The following is a 17,283-nucleotide window of genomic DNA, read 5'->3' as shown; positions in this document are numbered from 1 at the left end:
TTTGCTTCAAGGGCTGACAGGGTACTCCGCGTCTGCTTTAAACTTCTCGTATGGTCACACACTCAAGGAGCAGGCGTCCTTACCCAGAAGGTTGCCTAGATGAAATGAAATCGAGGGGAGTCTTCAGTTTCTCCCAGGACTGAAATGAGAAAGCCAGCATTACAGTGTCAGGATCCGTAACAAAACTTTCATAATTTTTTTAAAATATGTTTTAAAGTGTTTTTCATAAAAGATATTTGAGACAGTTATTTTATTGTGCACTGCAAGCAAGAGACACACGGCAGAAGTACACCCTTGACTCACGCAACACAGCGACATTTTTCCTTTCAAGTCATGCGGTGGAAGTCTCTCTCATTCTGGCGGTGTAGGCACAGCTGTTCGTTTAGTGTAAGCATCGTGGGCGGCTTCCAGCTTTTCAATCGAATTTCCCACCGAAGCAGGAAATGTTGCGCGGCACGCGGCTGAAAACACGACAACGAAACACCAGCAGTGTCGCTTCTTCTCTTGCTAAACCGCAATCGCCTGACTGTTCGTTTCGTGCTTCATTCGTAGTTTTCCTACTGTAGAAACGCTTCTTTGGTTACATCGTGATACAACGGGTAATTTTTTGGCCTGCTTGTTGAATTTCAACGGTAAAGGTGAGTCCGCCTATCTGATGGATCTTCGAAACCCGTGTCTGATCACCGGTATTAGTTCAACGTCTTTCCTTGTGGAATGTTCGTTCTGACGCGAGCATTGCTCATCCTATGCATGACGAATTTTTATCAGAAGTGAAGAGTACGTTTTATTTGTTTTATAAATTTTTCTTGTTGTTTGAACACTATGATTACTAACTGTGTTCACATAATTTTGTAATTTTCGGTTTCTAGTAACTGTCGTATTTCATCTGTAATTAGCAGTGTGGGACATACAAGATGATTGTCACTGTAGAAAGGTGCGGTCCATGCAACACTTACTGCAGTGCGACATGTGGCACGCGCGTATCAGACTTCCCCAAGCGCAGCATTGCAGTTGTTGTGTTGGCAGAAGAGCCAACACCGTGTTACGAGAGGAGGCCGAAATGCACGCGTCTTAGCTCACGCAGGCTGGCGTGAGGAGGGAAGAACTATACCGACGTGAGGTCTGGAACATGACAAGGAATGAGTATTCAGAAAGTGGACGTAATTAGTTTGATACTTAACTTCAATCCATTAATGATGAACGTCGCTCTTGACGGTACATGATTCACAATATTGTCTGTTCAGAACTCACACTAATTACTGAATATGGCGCCTTGCTAGGTCGTAGCAAACGACGTAGCTGAAGGCTATGCTAAGCTGTCGTCTCTGCAAATGAGAGCGTATGAAGTCAGTGAACCATCGCTAGCAAAGTCGGCTGTACAACTGGGGCGAGTGCTAGGGAGTCTCTCTAGACCTGCCGTGTGGCGGCGCTCGGTCTGCAATCACTGATAGTGGCGACACGCGGGTCCGACGTATACTAACGGACCGCGGCCGATTTAAAGGCTACCACCTAGCAAGTGTGTCTGGCGGTGACACCACAGCAGTTGCAACAGAAAATTAGCTCAGCAGTACAGACCTAGATGGTCCTTATTTTAACTGAACTTTTTAAATAACGCATTTCGTTCTTCGTAAATTACATACATAATTTTGTGATAGCAAACAAGTAAAAACTAAGCTGACATTCGGCACATCATGTGAACGCCTGGACCAAACGAATGAAACATCGTCGCCGCACATGAAATCCACCTCCACACCATCCGCTTGGTTTGAAAACCAGCAAGACATCTGGCCTGTACCTTTTCATTTAATAGGAGAATTACAGTCTAGTAAGAGGATAATGAGGGGGCTTAATATTACAATAATAGCGTAGAAATACATTGTAGATTTCAGTAACTGTTTGTACTGAACTCTGACTAACTTCTTGTCTCAACTACAATTAATACGGCGTTGGTCTCCTTTTTCCTCACTTTCTCAGAGAGCTTGCGAAAAGTGCACATTCTAGATTTTATATGGGCAAGGCAGTGTCCAGTGTAAAGAAAAAAGTAGGCCGCAGCAGTCAGCAGGGACTCCTAGCATTCGTGGAAGGCAGGGCAGGCAGCGTGAGATGCTGTAGGTGAGATAGTTGCGTAGCCGGGCGAGTCTCCAGGATTCGAGGGCTAATTTTCGTTTACGACATGACTCCAGTTTAGCGTCCAAGCAGCGCCGAGAGAACGAACTTTATAGGTGGGAGGCCAGAATTCTGCCATGTTCAGAATAGTGCATTCAGCAGACAACCATCTCGTACTTTAGGAGAGATACATGATATACGGCGAAATAAGAGCCTAGCCCCGAGCACAGTTTTTTGTTTCCATAGGATCCGTGATGTGAGGCTAGCTGCTGGACACGCGAACTCGCGACTGGGAAAATGCTTGCGATGTCAGGAGGATGAATAGCTGGGAGAAGTTTTATGGAAAAGTGGGGTGCATTGAGGTGTCGGTGGAGTTTTAACATGGTGAGTTTTTCTTGGCAGGATTTTTGAGAAAGAAGCAGTTACACCATTGGGAGGCTCACAAGACCCCGTCGCGTGCGAGGTCACAAAGGGCCAACGATACTTGTGGCATTCGACACCCCACGTATTGTCTAGCATGCAACCACACTATTGATTGCTAATTGCAACAGGGAGCGGGCCTGGAGGTGTTCAATGGTTAGCACAGCATGAGGCTGCGGAGCTTAGCTGAAGTGCTTCGCCGTCGAGTAACTCACAACACTGCTACAGAGCTGCTGGTGTTGATACAAAGCAGAGCAATGGTAACGACAAAGCAAACATTGCAGTATATTTACAACAGTTGCCAAAGTTTCCATTTCATAGGAAAGTAACCCAAGAAATTTCGCACAACGAAAAAGAAGAGGCAGATGAGTCAGTGGAATTTGTGGTGGCGTATACACTCGACACTCGACTGTGTGGAAAATGTACATGAGGACTACGACGATGATATGTGCTTAACAAGTGAAGCTGATACTGAAACAAGTGTCGAGCCATCAAGTTCATCATCCTTGTCGGACAGGAAGCCACAAATCCCGCCTCCAATGAGACTTAGTAAAAGACAATCGTTCATGGAGCGGGTGCTAAAGATAATTACGTGCGGTTCGAAAATGGCTCTATGGGACATAACATCTGAAGTCATCAGTCCCCTAGAACTTAGAACTACTTAAACCTAACTAACCTAAGGACATCACATGCCCGAGTCAGGATTCGAACCTGCGACCGTAGCGGTCTCGCGGTTCCAGACTGTAGCGTCTAGAACCGCTCGGCCACCCTGGCCGGCATTGTTCGTGGTGCTCGATACATCTTACAGGGTGTGCAGGACAGTGACATACTCCTATGTTGTGCGCGTCAGACTGAGTGCGACAAAGATTACAGTGATTTCAAGGGAAGCAGTGGATGGCTGCACCACTTCAAACGGTGCTACAGAACTGGAAGACGTAAGATGAAATTTCAAACAAAGCGTCTCCTTGACGAAGGACAGCAAACTGCGGAATCGACCCGACACTTAGTAGATGAGATAAATAAAACTTAACCCATCTTTCAGTAAGGAATTTGTTTTCAGCTCCGAGCAATCGAGATATTAAGAGGAAATGCATATGAAAGGAACCCTGGAAATTACAGGTACCTAGAGAGTAGTATCAAGCTCAACTAACAATGCCTTACTGCATTCGTAATTCATTATATCGACTGTTAATTTGGATGGTAAATTGGCTGGAAAGTTATTTGTTGTGCTGCGAGAAGTTGGAGGTGCTCTTCCCTCTTCGATTCTTTCTCGTGTGCGTGATCTTGAAAGGGCAATAGGGAATACTTATGCCACAGCAAGCAAGAGTGGGAAACTGGGTGTAGGAGAACTAAAATAATGGTATGATCACTGCATTTGGCCACCAGTTGTTCAAAATAAGTTGCTTTGTTTCATTCCTGCTCTGCGTGTAAAAGTTATCCAACTTTAGACCACACTACATTGCAGTTTGTACCACCTGGAATCAGCCTCTGGATGTTGGATTTTCCGTGGATATAAAACATACTATCGCACTATATGCAGTTACGCCTTAAAGGATAGCCAGTTTCACGATAAGCTCCACGACACCCATGTGATTCTGTATGCATTCTTTAACAGTGAGTACCTAGGTGAAAGCATTGCACGGTTTTAGCTCCCAAGGAATTTGCCTTCGATCTTGATAGTGCGAAACTTTGGGATCACCGTGGGGTGCCATTTTCCATTCGGTGTTCATAGTGCAAGTTAACGGTTTGTTTTGAACAATTGTTGAATGTCAACAATGTCCATTTTGTGAAGTGTAACAAACACCCCGTAGAAGTCTGATGTCTGTATCTCCCGGAATCTCGTTTCTCTCACCCTCCTGATGCACATGGTGAGTCATTATAAGCTAATATTTTTTTGTCATATTTGTTAACGCAGCACTTTCAAATGAGCCTTAGTAAAGATTGAACTTGGGACTTCGCACTCAAGGGGTTCATTGTCAGAGTTCTTCAAAAATGGTTGGCAGTTTTGTTTTGGCGGGAAGAAAAGAGCAGGTTGAATGATGCAGACAGAAAATTGGGAGTTCATCCAGGACGCAGAGGTGCGACGATCAGGAGAAGACATTGTAGATTTTGGTGCTGAATCGATCGCTGTGGGCAGTCATCTCCACTCAAGCAGCCAGTCGGGGGTCCATATTTTGCGGTGGCGATAGCAAGACCCTCCTCCTGTACTTCAGACAGATTTTCGTGACGGCAACACTCGCCACATCTCAGGCCCATAATTTACCGTGAATATTAATAGCAGTGCCAGCATCTTAGAGATATCCTTGGTCAGAATTTAGTCAGATCATTGTAGCTATCTGTCCCACATCCACCAGCGCATTAGTAGATGCATGCTTTTCTCAGTCTAACACTCAGGCAAATAGCCACTGTGTGCCATTTTAGAAACTTATTTGCTTGTATAGGACACGTCCGCCAACATTTCAAGTAACTCAGGGAATCAGCAAGCTCATTTAGTGTAACTTAATTTCGTCATACATATCATGTCTGTGTGTTTAATCATTAAATTACATGTTCATTTAAAACTTGTTTCTGTTGACACCTATATTTAACCCAATTTTTTAATTTTATGATCTTCTTCATTTTGGGATCCACAGTTAGGTCTCTAATATTTCATTGCGTTAGTTAATCCGTTGGTGCACAGTAATTACGTTTCGGTGTTAAAATGTGTCTGTCTCCTAATTAACTTTCTGAATCACATTAACTGTTTCAAACATTGGTAGGTTCATCGAATTTTGTTTCTTTCGGGGTATCTAGGGGCTCCAGTTGACATCTGGTTTAATGCAATCCTCTATTTACGTCTGTCAGCCACTCCATTCCTCTTTTAATCCTTGTAGGTCCTCAAGAATCTGAGGAAGACGGGCTGTACCCTCTGCTATTCCATCTGTTTCAGGAAAAAGCACGAATGTCCCTTCTGGTAAACCCTCTCTGGAAAACTTTAGCGTTCATCTTTTTTAGTTTATGTCCATTGATTTCAAACTTTGCCTCTAAATGTCAAGAATTACAAAATACATTCTTTCAGCAGTGCTGGACAGCTTCAGTGTATTTAAAGGAAGGCATCACGAAGCCACCAAAAGCTACTTTTCAAACAGTATGCTCAGTCCCGTTTCATAAGAGGTGTCATTTAAAATTTTCAAGGGAGTTCATAACATGTACGTCACATCGGATGTTAATCTTTCTCTCTGGTGACGAACCTCTGTAGGAAAGATGAGTAGGAAAAGATGTCCGTTCATTGTGTAATTGTGCTTATTTGGTCCATATCCTTCCTGTGTACCCTTCTGAAAGGTTGGATGAATAAATGAATCTATTTTTAAAGGTCTCCGGGAAACCCGAGTGGTAACCACTCCATGTTTAAGTTTTGCACGCGTAACAGTACTATGGCAGTCGGGCGTAGCAGTGAACTCACAGCAAGCCAGTGGTGTTTCGTTTCTCTTAAGGCACCTCTGAACAAGAGTTGCTACTCCGTTCTCCTCTACACATGCCGTGAGCACGAAACCGGCAGAAATCGCGAAATGTCCGGCACTATTGTCCTGGACGTGTGAGTATAAAGTTGTGTTCTTTAGAGCTTACTGTTGTATTTTCAGAGATAGATAATGGGTTGAGCTGTTTCAACATACAGTGAGGTTAGATCTATACCGTTCAGCTTAATCCATTAATTTATACCTAATAGCGCTCGTCATAAAGTGTACCTCCTCAGTAGATGTGACTTGACACCGAATCTCAATTTCGGCAGTCTGGACCTCCTGGGCATTGAATTTCTCTGTGTGGGTAGCAACAATGATCTCAAACAATGATACATTTCCCTTTGGTTTCTGATTGTTTCTTGGTCCTTCTTATCCAGTGCCATTTTTTCCAGTCTTAGAGACAGCTGTGACTGAAAATTTATCTTTGGTTTCTTACTGAGAGGGAAGTATTGGACATTTCAGAAGAATCTGCAGATTCTGAAATTGAATTTAGCGATAGTGATGAAATGGTGAGTGAAACTGAAGAGCAAAGTGTTGTGTGTGAGGATGTGTATAATGGTGGTGTTCAAACAGGCTCTGAAAAAATGTTCAAATGTGTGTGAATTCGTAAGGGACCAAACTGCTGAGGTCATCGGTCCCTAGACTTAGACACTACTTAAACTAACTTAATCTGACTTATGCTAAGAACAACACACACACCCATGCCTGAGGGAGGACTCGAACCTCCGGCGGGAGGGGCCGCGCAGTCAGTGACATGGCACCTCTAAACGCGCGGCCACTCCGCGCGGCGCCAGGCTCTGAACACTTTAAAGGCACATTTGCAGGATGTGCATTGGTATACTGCAAAGACATAGATATAAGTTTAGAATGTAAATAAAGAATTACTTAAGATATTAATTACTATAAGCGGTTGTATCGACTGTGCCGTGAAACCGCTGAAACATTAGAATAATTACGCAGTTCAGTTCTCTTGCTGAGAAGGTGGCACTTTTATTGTTCTTGTAAAAGTTCAGAACGGACGGATATCTGCCATCACTGCAGACAATTATTTGGCACACCACCATTATTCTATTTTATTGAGACGCAGTCTCACTAGGCATAGTCACAGTTACACACAGCAACAGAATTAATGTAAGTATCTATGTAATTTAATTTAGTATAATATTTTGTGAATACAGTGATGTTATTTAATCTTGTGTTTCATTTATGTTGCAAGCTTTTGTCCCAATTAAATGGTGTCTTGACATGACTAAAGGTTCCGTGTTACAAATCTTATGAACGGACCACCAGGAGCTAAAACTTTATAAATTAATAAATCTACGAGGTCTGATAAACAAATATTTTCAGAAGAGCCACGCGTGGTCAAACTTACAATGAAGGGACCTTACGCAAGAAGCCATTGTCAAGTTTGTATTAAGCACCTTTAGAAATTTATACTCCGCTTACATACTATTATCATTATCTATTATTGTTTGTCTGTTGGCTGATATTCACAAACCAAGCCGGAAAAGCCAATATATCAAAAGACGAACTCTGGGCACCTGCAGTGGATGATGACGCAGCTGCTGACGTCAGTGAGAAGTATTTTGCAACCACTGGAAAGGTTTTTACGTCCAAACCTCCTCATATGACAATGCGGGTAGCACAAAACAAAATAAAAGAGCGAGAAGGCATAAGAAATGAAGGTAAAGTAGGAACAATAAGAGGATTATTTGAAAAGATTTTTTTCTCCAGAGATTTTTAAGATCTTAAAGCATGCCAATGAAGAAACATTGAGACAGAATTTACCCAAAACAGACAGACTTCAATTCATAGCATATGTAGAGCTACACAATCGATCAAATGGTGAGGAAGTTTTCAAATAAGAGGGTTACAAGAAGGCGGCCGCTATCTATTTTCTGAACTCCGGTGATCATAGCATCATTAAATAGTTAGACACCATTTCTGCTCAAGTTCCCAGAGTGGAATAAGACAAAATCTATTAAGCGACGGCTTTTTCTTCAAGAATTGGGACTACCGGTCACGAAACCAAACGTTGAAGAAAAATTTACGAATATTAGAGGACTCCAGAAATGTACAGCCATGGGAGGTACTGTTGGACGGAATATCAAGCTCAAGTTCACTGCAAAGAGAGCTGGAGGACGAAGGACAAGATATCATGTAAAGCCAGTAAAAAGCAGTGCAGTACAATGAAGTGAACAAAACAACAATGATCTTTAACAATTGCAAGAGATACAGATGCAGTAAACACAGCAAGAAAATTGTTATACCCAAGTGTGAAGACGTTTCCGAAGAAAGTGGTGCATAAGTGATCCCAGAAATTATGTGATGCGTACTGCTGTATTTAAATTGCAATATCTATGATATTTTGTGAACTATAATGTAGTGTTATTCAATAACTCTGTAATGAGTTTTGCTACCACTATGACGAGATATTGCTCAAGAAAATAACTTAAATGTCGAAATATACTAAAGGCGTTTTTGTAGGGAATGCTAAAAGGAATTTACGATTTCTGTATCTGTATTACATATCAGTAGCTCCTTAGAAAATATTTTGTTAATTAAGATCAATAAAAATTAAACAAATTTGAATTATAACCGCCACCCCGCAAGCCGCCCGCCCACCTCCCCTTGGTACAGCGCATTATGAAAAATATGTTTGACTGTGACTGTTAGGGCGACAACGACATTATTATCAGCACTCACTGAGTTTGAATGAGGTCGTATAGTAGAGTTACGAGAAGCTGGATGTTCCTCCTGCGATACTGTACGAGGTCTTGCCAGGAACGCAGCCGCCGTACATGATTGCTGACAGCGGCTGTCTAATAATGTACCGTCGCAGGACGATCGGCCTCCAGACAGCTACATGGTACTACCGAGAGGGAGACCATCACGTCCGGCCTATGGCTCAGGTGCATCGTACTGCATCTGCAGCAGCAATTTAAGCAGAAGTTGGCTTTATAGTGACACAGCAAACTGTTACAAACTGGTTACCTCGAGAACAGCTCCGAGCCTACACCCTGTGGCGTGCACTCCTTTAACCCCAAACTATCGCCTTTTTGCTATGTCAGCGAGAGCTCATTGGAGGGCAGGTTGGAGGTCAATAGCAAGTGGGCACGTTGTTAGCATTCAGGAGTTTTTTGTGAGCAGAGAAGTGACCAATTTTAGGTGTAATATATGAAGATATGGGGGGAAAAAACGACGAATGTCACTTTTTATCAAAATTTTGTTTTCGTTTCTGTTAGACACGTTGAAGTCCATATTGTCTGCTGGTATATTTGTTTTCTCGAAAATTATTGAGTATCAGCAGTTAGGAACAAATTTAGAATCATAGGACGCGGGAAAAATGATGATCGCCATGGTGTTCTACAACACAATGATGAATGTTTTGCATGTGTTTGAATATTATTAAAATCAGGTTCATGTTCGTATTTCAATGTTAGTAGCGGTGGATATCAGTTTAAAGTATTTCCATTTTTGTTTAAATGAATTATTACTGTAATTGTTTAAAACGACGATAGGTTCCAGATCCACACGGATTAAGTTTAGTATTCTTGAAAGACTCATAGTGACAAGACGTGTTATTTTGTAAGGAAAAGGTGTTATTATTTCGATTTCTTCAATGGATCCAAATGAAAATGCTGCTCAGAAGTGGAAAGTTAACCCAAAGAAAAGTCAGAAGTATAGACGAGTATCGGATACTACTAAGAAGATGAGAAACCACACGCATGAAACTGGGAAAACTGTCAGTGTGATAGATTAAAACGTTTTGAGTAAATTAATGAAAGTGAAAGGCAGACTATTATAGAGCATTTTACTGGGTTACTCGATAGGAATGCTCAGACTTTACACTTATCTGTGTTAATAAAGGCTCATTTCATCAAACAACGATGGAGTCATAAGAATCAAGCCACGTCTGATCTCCATAGTCATTTGTGCACATACAAGGTTTGTGTAAAAGGAGGTGAATTATTACATGAAGATCGTGTATGGTGCAAAGCCTTCATAGCACGTCATGGTATAACCCCACGACGTGTGCGAACTATTCAACAACAGCTGATAATGTATGGGATGGTATGTCCTGATGGAAGAGGTAAACACGATAATGCACCCCACTATATAAGTAATGAAACACGATTAAAGGTCAGTGAACATATTCAGTCCGTCAAAGGTAGCCGCTCTCATTACTCCTTGAAAAAAAACATCCAAACTATATTGACCAGAGGAACTCAGTGCAAGGAAACTACACAAAATGTGTATGGAAATTAATCCAAACAACCACATTTCAGATGACAGTTACATATGCATTTTTAACAATTAGTATAACATTTCATTTGGTTATTCTAGGTGAAACACTTGTAGTGAATATGATTCAGTAAAGGCACAAGAGAAGAAGCTAATGATCCCAGTTTAGTCAGCCTAAAAACAAACCTTTTATAAAACATGTCCATAAGAAGGGAGCTCCACTAAACAAAAGCACAAACTTTCTACGACAGAGAACGAAAATGCCAACAAAGATGTTCAAAAAGTGAGACAGAAAAAGCTATTGATATGAACTTCCAAAAGAACACATGAAGAGGAGGACAACAGGATGTAAACAAGCTGATGGAGAATTCGTGTTACCTGCCACGCAGAGTGGCCGAGCGGTCTAGGCGACATGTCACGGACTGCGCGGCCACTCCCGCCGGAGGTTCGAGTTCTCCCTCAGGCATGGGTGTATGGCTTGTTCTTAGCATAAGTTAGTTTAAGTAGTGTGTAAGACTAGGGACCGATGACCTTACCTGGCCCAGCCTCCTTGTACTTCATACCATTTCCACTGCTGAAATGGAAAGATCTTGAGGTAACTATTCAACTGTTCTCAAATGTGCACTGGCATATTTCTATTTTTTCAGGAAATTTCAAGGCTTCTCTCCAGTGAGACATCGAAAAAATATTAAACGAATCTATGTCCCTGAAGAAAAAATGTTAAAAGTGTGAACAAGTTTCATTATTAACATAAAATAATTAGCGCAATTAATACGAAATGTGTCAACAAAAATGAACATCGATCGTTTTTTCCTCTTCTAAATGTTCGTCAGTTTAAAAAAGTGTGTACTTTGTTGCTATTATTACATAGTACTAGTTACAAACGAGTCAGTACTATGCATAATGCGCATACTTCATGTTAACTACAAGGAAATGGCCTTACTGCAGTGGATACACCGGTTCCCGTTAGATCACCGAAGTTAAGCGCTGTCAGATGTGGCTGGCACTTGGATGGGTGATCATCCAGGCCTCCATGCGTTGTTGTAATTTTTCAGGGTGCACTTAGCCTCGTAATGTCAATTGAGCAGCTACTCGACCAAATAGTAGCGGCTATGGTCAAAGAAAACCATCATAACGATTGGGAGAGTGGTGTGCTGACCACAAGCACCTCCTATCTGCATCCTCACCTGAGGATGACTTGGCGGCCAGATGGTCCCAATGGGCCACTTGTGGCCTGAAGACAGAGTGTATGTTAACCACAACTGAATTTCAATTAATAAATAAATGTTCACAAAAATGGTTTCAAAGTTTAAAACTGTTGTTTTCTTTAATGGTAAAAAGTGATATTCGTCATTTCCCCCCTCCCATGTATTTTATTTTTTATTTTTTAAATTTTATATATTTTAATAATTCCAGTAGGAGGATAGCCTCCCAGTCCTTTAAAAAATCATTAACAATCAATATATATTTCTCTCCTCACTAAAATAATGTAAAAATTTCAAGTATACTACAAATTTTAGGTGAAATTCATTATTACTATTTCTCATTTTCTTTAGTCCATTGTATCTCAATTTAACCTGTACATCTTCAAAAAATTAAAAATCCCAATTAGTTATTAACATCAAATATCTGTCTGGTAAAAGTATCTTACACTCATTATTAAGCACAATATGAATGTTTTCTCCATATCAAGTATTCAAATATTCGCATCCAGCAGTATTACATAAAACATTTATCTCTAGCTTACTTATTTTTTTAATAAATTAGAATTGCTTGCATTGACAACCTTTTTGAATAGAGGCTCCACTTATGTAGAGAAATTCTTTATTAATATTTAAAAAAATTAGCATCTACAAATGGAGAACAATGATGGCAAAAATAATATTATTCAAGCTATTGATTTGTGTCACTAAAGGAAAAAGATAAATTAATTGCAACTATACATCGTTTTATGAAGTATTATGCACCCAAACTGATGGAAAGAACACATATAGAAAAAATATTTTTCTCATAAGGACTGGAAAAAACTCTTAAAATAATTAATAGAAAACTTAATAAGAATCAATCAAAGTATCCAAATATGAATATTGATATAATAATTGTAACTTCATTCAAAAATATTAGGAGGAAAGGGAGGATTACTTATATTTAATGAAGCCCATACATGAAAAAAAATATTTTACGCATTTCTTACTTTCTAATTCTGATTTTGATATTTTTCATGATTCTCAAAACTATTAATTAAAAAGGAAAACTAGAGAGTAAATAGATATAGAAAAGAGAGAATACATTAAAACAGTTATTGCATTTATATAATTGTTTTAAAGAAATTCTTGATACAAATTTAATTTTTACATTAAAATATATCATGAAAACCTATTTTAATTTTAATATCCATATTGCACAGTATACAATACGTTTTCACAGTATTTTTACCATCATCAGTGTATATTATTCTGTCTGTATCAAAATATGTAACTGATTCTCCTAGCTTGTCTAACTTAACATACCACCTAAGCCTTGCATTTGATGCAGTGAGTCCTGCTATAAAAATATTTGTACTTGCGGTATTTTCTATGTAATAAATTGTACTTCATCTGAACCATAATCTCATTTATAAAGTTCGTATCTGTATCATCCAATTGCTCATCCACAGTATCTCATAAAATTTTTGTAAATGTAAAATATATTCTGTTTTACACATTGTCCAAATTTTACCCATAATTAATTCAGACATATCTTAGCAACAGCTCATTTCTCTGGATTTTCCTTTATCTTAATGTAATGCAATTCAGTATCTAGTTTTTCTTCCACTGTTTTGATATATGGCTCCTTGGATTTGAAATCATGAGGACTGGTTTCTACTGTCATTATCATAAAGTCGTTTACATAATTTTTAAACAACATGTTGATTTTATTTCTAAAATCCCTACATACCTAGATATATAAAATTTTCCATACTTTTTCCACAGCTTCCTTTGCTTCATCTGTTGTTCAAGTTCTCGTAAAGTTTCTTTCATAATCATACATTTATTTATTTTTTATGCAGATCTGACACATAAGAAAAACAACGTTTTTTCGTCTTTATCAGTCTTTATTCCTCCTGGTAAAATTAGATACATTAGGCACTGATGCATTACATTTTTGAACCTGTATCATTTTTTAGTATAATATGTTGGTCTATATCTTTTTGGTGGTTCAGTAGACACTGCATGCATCAGTATATTTCATTTTTGTGATAACACCATTTGCTTTAGCATTTAATTTTATTGTTTTAGTTCGACCACTGTAAAAGACGTATCTTGGATCCGGAAGTTCAATAATTTCATACTGTCTTACTTTTGGAAGTTTTTTGTATTCTACAGAGTTAATCCAGTCACATTCCCAAATCTATACTAAATAAAATCGAGCATCTCGTATTTTTGTGCATCTTGTTAATGTCTGTTGATACAGACATCCATAGATTCTATATTTTTATTCCTAATCGCTTCAGTTTTAAAACATTTTTACAACCAAGCCAAAAACCATGATATTGTTAAACAATATTGGTTTCTTTAGCAAACCCATCTGCTTTCTGTCCACCTATACTTAGCTCATTACCATTAAGAACATGTTGAATATAATAATTTTTTGAACTTTTTAGCCAATCAGTAGATCCTTTATTATAATCTTCTATTTTGTGTTCATACAATACAGCAGTTCTTCCATCTATCTATCTATCTATATATATATATATATATATATATATATATATATATATATATATATATATATATATATATATATAAAATACATACATATATATATATATATATATATATATATATATATATATATATATGTGAACTGTTTCCTCACTTCTAAACAACCTCCTCTCAATACATATGTATCGGGATTGTAGAAGTAATTTATTTTCCTAATGCTGAACACATAATTTTCCATAACATTTTGACTATGCAATTTGGAAAATATTTCTCTCTCTTTTGATTTCATAGTTTCAATGAAATAATGTTTGACATCATGAATGTGTTCTGTATAATTTTCGTTTTCTTGCATGTTGAACAGTTTTGGGACTCTGAATACTGCTTTCATTCAAATGAAGTGTTTGGGGAATCTACTAAGTGGACTTAATACAAAATATCTGCCACCTACAATGATAAGTTCGGAATGGATTAGCCCCAACAACTTCAGTGTAGTTCCTGTGTAGATGGTACATGGTTTCGTTGTATTTTAAACACAACAGAATGAATTGCAAGTCATAATGTTTAGCATAATGAGCTATAAATGTATAATTATGGTGATTATTAGACATCATCCACCTATAGAATTCATCACATGACTTAAATTTATAGACAGTGTTATCATTAAAACTGTAAACTGTTGTTAGATTTAGAATATGTATACCAGTTTCTTGTTCAGATTCATAAACTCTCAGCATTAAGTACAAGCAACACTCATTGGTATTCCCTTTTCACAATATTTAAACTGTTTATCTGTAACTATTTTTTTCACATTTTCAGCATAGGAAAACATAATAATCTTGAAATTCTCTGTGAATGTAACAATCTCCTTCACCACAATTTTTGGTAACTTTCGACTGTAATTTCTTCAAATAATTTTCTTTCGCATATACTGCTTTTTTGTGTTCTGTGTTGCATGTAACACTGATGGTTTTTAATTTTTACTAATACATTACAATTTTTACATTTTTCTTAGCCACAGCACGGTCTTCAGATCTCAAACAAATGTGCTTACAGTCTTCACATTTATAATCTGCATCACAAACTTCTTGGTGATTGTGTGAACATTCTTCACTGTAACCTGACCTTTTGCAGTTTTCTCAATATATTTTATTTTCCACAGTATTGTGTGCTTCTATTTTCAGCAATATACACCATTTTCTGTCTACTTTGCATGTATGTTTGTGATTGTTGTTATCTGTCTTGCTACCTTTATCACAGAAATATTATCATTATAAAAAAGCTGATATACTGTTCATTACATAAAATGGTTTTGATCTTATACAGATATGTCAGGACCACTGTAGGTAACTGAATTAAAATTCTCAGAATGTACAAGATTTAATTGGATATTTAGTAGTTGCTCAACATCTTTAATGACATCCAGAGTAAATCCTTCTTCATTGTATACTTATAATTGATTAAATAATATGTCAGTGAACGTTCTTTTTACTATATATTTATGACCTCTAATTTTCTTAATCTATCCTGCAGGTAGTTCACTACCTCAGAAATCATTTGTATGTTATGCTAAATCCATTATTATTTTTGTTGACAACAAAGATTATCATTGTTATTAATTCTCATAATACATGTTTTAGTCATCTAATTTTATTATTATTTTTTTATCTCTTCTGACCATAGGAACTATTAACATCTGAATATTAACTGCTGTATCTATTACATTAGTAGACTCACCAGATGATAAAATACTTCTAATATTTTGTACAAAACTTGAACAGATTGTTGAGTATTGTGCTTTATATCCTGCAGAAATAGAATAAAATATTTTTGGATTTATATTTGTTATTATTAACTTATATCCTTTTTGTAAGTTAGTTCTCTTTTCAGCTACTTTGACCATAGAATTGAGTGCTTTCAGTACATTACCTGTAGTTTTATTAATGGTATAGATTACTAATAACGATATCATTAAGGACAATTTTGTTTTTAATACACCATGCCTTAATTCTTTTATCAAATCTTGGTCTTGTTTCTTTAATCTCAAATAATTTTTTTTTCACTCATTTATTCTCTTTTTCTTGCTGAAATAGTTTAATGCTAAATACAAATATTTCATCTAGTCTCACTATTTTTTCTGTTATTTGTGGTTGAGTTTTTTTAAATTATCACTAAATTTGTAAATGTAGTTTATGTTAGGTACTTGGTTTAGTCCTTTTTACTTTTGGAATAATTTAATATGATTTTTAGATATAGCTTTTGGCTTGATTACTTACATTGTATTCTAACTTGATGCATTATTAGTAGGGATAGATAAATAATGTGAAGTACTTAATTTAATAAATTCATCATTCCTTAAACTGATGGAGTTACATGAATTATTTCTTCTACAAACATTACAAAGTTGGGTGAGTGTAAAATATCTCAATCTGCTCCCCTTTTAAAAGAGGGAAATTTTTATTAGATTTTTAAAAAAATGAAAGGTATAGGATAAATTTAAGAAATACAGTACAATAATCTAATTGTTAACAATATAATACATTCATTTAACTGTTTTATTCATTATAGTAAATATCATTCAAGATACAAAATAAGCAGATAATGAGTAGTAATGGTACAGATACATCAACAATACAAAAATTTTATTAGTACATGAATAACCTAAGCAACAGCAACTCATTTATTATATTTAAAATTCAACTGAAGTAATAGATAATTCTAAACAAAAAGTGTTATATTAAATGGAGGCAATCATAGATCTGGCATAGGCTAAAGACTGATTTATTTACTGCCTCATCAACAGCAAGCTTGCATACAATGATAAGCAAGTTATAGTGATGACTGACAAAAAGAACAATCTGCGTTTTAAAGCTAAAGATGTTGCTGAAATATTTGAAGATAAAGATAGTGACAAAGTGACTATGCAATAAGGAAACATGTTGATAGAGAAAATAAAAAAAATTGAAATTCAATCCTTGCAATCCTTCAGTAATGAAGAGTCATCAATATTTAGCCATAAACGAGGCTCGTATTCTTTAGTTTTTAAATCATAGAAGCAAGAAGCTAAAAATTCAGAAAATGTGTTACACAGAAAGTATTGCCTTCAATTCGAACACATGGTGACTATAAAGTAAAGGACGAGGCAAAGCAACACTACGAAGATCTAATAGATCATATAGAAAAAAGAATGAAATTAAAATATATCATTTAAAAATCTGAATAAAAACTAAGGGTAATTATATACAAAAGTCAGATGAAAGATTTGATTTAGCTATAAAATTGTTGGCACAAAAAAATATAATCCAAGAAAT

Source organism: Schistocerca nitens, chromosome 9 (assembly GCF_023898315.1).
Source record: "Schistocerca nitens isolate TAMUIC-IGC-003100 chromosome 9, iqSchNite1.1, whole genome shotgun sequence".
Taxonomy (NCBI): domain Eukaryota; kingdom Metazoa; phylum Arthropoda; class Insecta; order Orthoptera; family Acrididae; genus Schistocerca; species Schistocerca nitens.
Note: the sequence above shows the minus strand (reverse complement) of the source record.